Source organism: Oryzias melastigma, linkage group LG7 (assembly GCF_002922805.2).
Source record: "Oryzias melastigma strain HK-1 linkage group LG7, ASM292280v2, whole genome shotgun sequence".
In the NCBI taxonomy this organism is placed as follows: Eukaryota; Metazoa; Chordata; class Actinopteri; order Beloniformes; family Adrianichthyidae; genus Oryzias; species Oryzias melastigma.
Window position 1 is genome coordinate 21,869,051 of NC_050518.1, and position 5,405 is coordinate 21,874,455.

The window sequence follows — 5,405 nt, forward strand, 5'->3', positions numbered from 1 at the left end:
GCCCCGCATGGACAGAGAAAAACATTTAAGATGAAACAGATGAAGGATGAAAATGAGGAAATATTTACCTTTATGGCAACAAACATCCACACATGGATCTCGAAAGGCGAGATAGATAGATAGATAGATGGACAGTCCATTGATTGGTTGTTGGTGGTTGGATTAACCAGGTTGAATGAAGGGGTCAGTGGATACAGTAATACTTCAACCTGCTAATCTCTTACCTGAGCAATGACTGTCCACCAACCACTCAGCTACCTAAACCTAAATGATACACAGTTTTGTCTATGAATATCTTAAAGAAAACCTTTTATGAGACTTTGATGAGCTTCGTTTATCTAGTCATGACTAGTTTCCTCCGGAGGGTGGCTGGGCGCTCCCTTAGAGATAGGGTGAGGAGCTCGGTCACTCGGAGTAGAGCCGCTTCTCCTCCAGTTGAGGTGGCTCGGGAATCTGGTCCGCATGCCTCTTGGACGCCTCCCTGGTGAGGTGTTCTGGGCATGTCCCACTGGGTGGAGGCACCGGAGAAGACCCAGGACATGCTGGAGAGACTATGTCTCTCAGCTGGTCTGGGAATGCCTCGGGGTCCCCCCAGAGGAGCTGGAGAAAGTGACCAGGGAGAGGGAAGTCTGGGCATCTTTGCATAGACTGCTGCCCCCGCGACCCGGTCCCGGATGAGCAGAAGATGGATGGATGGATGGAGTTCAGTCTTGGTCTCATCACTCCAAATGACTTTGGTCCAGAAGTTTGGTGGCTTGTCTCTGTGCGGTTTTGCGTTTTGTAAACTAGCCATGTTTTGGCATTTGCACAGAATTTTTTTTTTTTGTTTAACGTGTTATCTAAGTGGACGTGATCTCTGCCTCCTTCTCAGCTCCTCGGGATGATCTGAAACACCATGACCAGCGTCAACTCTCCAGCCACTGTCCTCGCCCGCAACCACTTCTACAGAAGTACGAACACAAACACACACAAATACTACTTTTGGTGTATTCGAGTCCTTCCTTCTCCTGGGTTTTTCTCCACCGACCAGATGGAACATTTATTATGTCTATCAATCGAATTTAATGGTATGGATTCACTTTTGTTTAGCTTTTTCTGTATTTACGTCCACATTAGCATTGTTAGCATTCCATGTAAGGAAATTTTGTGAGCTTTCATCACAGATATGATTCCCCCCGACCCTTCATGAGGGGGTGTGTTTCTGAAGTGTGGTTAAGTGTCCATGTGTGGATAGAAACCTCAACAGCAGACAGAGGACTTTAACCAAAACCGCTGATCAATGGAAAATGAGCCCCACAGCCTGGATTTTTTTTTGTTTTTGTATCGTTGACCAACTGTCTTTGTATGGTAACAGAAGCTTATAAGCCGCACATGCAGCCAGTGGGTATTTCACGTCATATGGCGTAGCAACAATCTGGCAGAAGATGCTCATGACTATTTTCTTTCCTTCATTCTTTATCTGACTTTGAATTGGTTAAAATGGAAATATATCATAAAAACTGTCTTTTTACAGATTCATCTCCAAGTCCAGAACCGCTGAAGTCCACATTCAGTGGCCAGAATGACTATGCCATTCAGAGAGAGAAAAACTCCTGCCAGTGGATCACCATGGCAACCCCTCCAGGTAAACTGTGATCTTCTCGGATTACGGGAGTTTCATCTGTCCGAGATGCAACAGTTACAAACAAACTGTTTATGAAGAACTCACTTTTTGCATCACATGACCTAAAATTTGACTCAGGTGAACGTTTCTCTGACCTGTTGAATGGAACGAGGGCTCCATGCCAACTGGTTGAAATGTTCTGGAACCAAATATCCAGGATTCCTCATTTTGACCAACGCATGGATTCTGTCTGAGTGAGGATTGTGTGGAGAAAACTTCTCCAAAAGGAAGAGTTAACAACAGGTCTAAACATGAGTGTTAGTGGTGATTGTTTATTTATCCACCAAACACCTCTGTGATCATTTTAAAAATGTATTTCATGACCCACTCCAGGGAAAATGGTGTTTTTAACATGTTTTTGTGGTACTTTTCTCATGATGGAGGACATATAAAAAGAAATTAAGATTAAAAACGTATTTCTGGTAAATGAAGACGCTCATGGATCTATGGATCTGCACCTGGATGCATGAGAATGGAGCAGAGCAAGGAGACATGTCAGCTGCTGCACCACAAACTCAAGCGTTTTCAGATCGGATCCATCACTATTTAAATAAAGAAATACTCAGACATACATTTTAAATCTTTAATTATTTTAATAACGTTCTTCATCATGAGAAAAAAGCCACAAGGACATGTTAAAAACACATTTTTCATTGGAAGGATTATCTAAGAATTATCAATATAATGTATTCCAGTGTAGTGGGTCAGAATTATTGATGTGGCCCCCGAGTTTTTAGATTTAATGATGCAGAGTGATAAGATAATGCAGTACTTGGTCTGTATTTGGAACAAGTTTGGTTTTGCTCGCTCTTAGTTTAATTTTTTTAATCAAAATCCTGATTTTAGCTTTCCTGAAAGACAAAGAGATTATCTACAACTTTACTTTCTTATCAGCCCTTACGGAACAAAAATATATTGCAATATGTAGATATATTGCCAATACATTAAAGAAATATATCTCAACATGTCCGTCATTTACCCATATATTTTTGACCGATTCCTGCTTTACTCAAACTCGGTTTCCTTTGCAGGATTGCCGGTTCTTCTGGGCTCTAAGGGATTGTGGATCCACGTGGTTGTGCGTCGCTCCTTCTCTATGCACCTCCCCACCTTTAAGACAAGTTTTTCTGCAGAGCAGCCAGGGAAACAAGCCTATATTAGTATAAGACTGAAAACCAGTTAGCTTTAAAATCCAGCTCTGAAGAGCAGGTTCTAGTGATAACAAGAATCATCTGACCCAAAATGTGCCAATAAAAGTCTTCAATTATTCCCTAAATGAGTTTGGCTGTTCCCATGTTTGATTAGTGAATGACAGTGGGAGGCGTCTTCATTTTTGAATTTTATCATAAACAATTGGACTGTTTTCAATGATCTGATGCCAAACCCATAGAACAGGAAGTGTTCACCTTTTTTCTCTTCAAGTTCTTAAACTTTCCAAGCCTCGAGTCCTTTGGGTGATCATGATTTCACACGAGGAACTTTCAACTTTCTGTTCATTGATGAAGACGAATGATGATCTGGAACGCCTCGTCTTGAGTTCTAATGTCATGAAGTACCTGAAAATGTATTTTTGGTGGATATTTAAACACTTTTCCATCATATGAAACATGTTTAAATGTCCATGGGCATAACGGTCAGTGTGTGGTAGATGATTGTGCAGAAGCAGCATCTTTTGATGTGTCAAAGTGACGCTCGCCGACATCAAGAGTGATTTTTAAAATGCAACTAAATAAAAAACATTCCTGTCAAAGCTGGTTGTTGTTTTTTCTTCTTCTGTGGTAACACGAGGAACATCTGAAAAACAAACCAAATGTTTTTGAGTGGTGTAATAATGAAACAAGTGGACGTTCATGGAGGCAGCATCCGAGGGGTCAAAGAGGTCAGTGGCTGCGGGGGTCAACGTGATGCAAGATGGGCCAACCCATTTATTTATACAGGCATTTATTCAGTGCAAATAAAAAATTATTGATCTGAATCGATCTAAGCTCAATAGATCAAAAATCGATCCATCCAAGTAGAGATCGATCTAACACATAAAGCTAAAGTCTGCTAGCTTGATGCTAATGTATAGTGGGATTTCCCATAGGACGGCTAATGCTAACGCTCGGTTGACAAAAACATACAATACTGACTCACAGGCAAGAATTTTCCAAACTCTTTTAAGGAAATGATTTAAAGTAACCATTTGTGGTCTAAAACGTCATTTTTTGCTTTTACTTTCTTCTTCTTCTTCTGGAATAAGGTGTTCTGCTATAGTGTGATCGCCACCTAGTGGCCAAATTGAAATGCTCTGCAGGAGAAGCAGAACAATCGTAGGAGCTTCTCCATTTGAGAATCCATGTAACACTGATATTAATTATCTCATTATTATTTCACGAATACATTTTAAAGTGTGTAAACTATCAGATTAATATGAATATCTTCAAAACGTTTATGGATTATTAATGTATTTTTAAACAACTGTCTAAATATGTTAACTCAAATTGAATTGAGAGGGTTGAAATAATTGGAAAAAAATCACAATTGAATCAATTATGGAAATTATTGGCCTAGAAAATGAAGCTTTCCAGGTGAATTAATTGATTTGTATTCCTTTGATAACCAGATTGATCTGTCTGAGGCAGAATTGTTAATCAAGCCAAAGTCGAATCGACTTATACAATTAAAACTCATAGCCTTAAGCGAAGCTCCTCATGTAAGCTTCATATAAACTATAAAAATATCTTTCCCTAGAAGGAAAAACACCAAAAAGGGAAACTTTTCTTTTTTCCGATTCAAAAAGTGACGGTTCCTTCCTTTTTCATAACCGCTCGTGTACTTACTTTCAGGAGCACTTTCTGGATTTTTCTCAGCCGTTTCCATCCATAAACCTGCCATAACCTGTTCTTTTCTGCTCTGATTTCTCACAATCTGACTGTTCAAATCACCTTTAGGCTGAAACGTTGGCCCGAATCCAGAGGATTTCTGCCCTATTTAATCCTGCAGGACTGCAGAGCCTGTTTGGACAGAGCCGGACTTGCACAACTGCAGTCGGTGGGTGCAGCAGGTGAGGCGGGGGCGGCACCGAGGGCTCCATTCTGTTTACTTTGTTCCTAAAATACTCTGGACTCAGACCAACGAGCTGCTCCCTGACAAACAAAGACTCTCCAGTCCGTCCCCTATAGGGGGGTCAAACTCAATCACACAGGGGGCCAAAATCCAAAACACACCTTAGGTCACAGGATGATCAGGATTAACATTTATTGAACACTCTAAAATTATATTTTTAAAACTTGACATAATTATAAACTAGACAACTATGGACTGGGGGTCAAATGTGGCCCGTTAAGTTATTTAATCTGGCCGTCCAAATGGGAATAAATTATAATAATCGTAATTTGCTTTATTTTCTCTACAATGGTGGCGTTTACCCATATCCAAAATAAAAAAGTTTTGCTTAAGTAAACTCTTATTTTTCCTTTGAGAATAGATGGTTCTTGTTACGCCAGTATTCCACTGAATCTTCAAGTTTTGTTCCAGTTTTAAATATTTACCTAAAAAGGAACAGAGCTCCTCCCCGTTTGTGTTCTAGACCTCTGAAGAGTTCCAGATGATTCCATCCAAAGCAGAGAGAACGAAGCTTTAGGCTGCAAATCTACTTTATTGCGTTTACAAATGACAGGACAGAGGTGTCAGAGCGTGTGAGTGAGCGTCACAGCGTCACAATCACAACAGTACAAATGGTAAAAAGGTTTTTTTTTTT

At 40.2% G+C, this 5,405-nt stretch overlaps 1 protein-coding gene across 1 annotated transcript in view; it reads right to left on the reverse strand.

Moving 5' to 3' along the window:
* Positions 1-5,283: 5,283 nt before the first annotated feature.
* The window catches only part of ppdpfb (pancreatic progenitor cell differentiation and proliferation factor b), a gene marked incomplete in the record, with an annotated part of 3,762 nt that continues 3,640 nt past the window's right edge, over positions 5,284-5,405 (reverse strand). The window contains 1 exon segment of the mRNA XM_024294102.2: positions 5,284-5,405.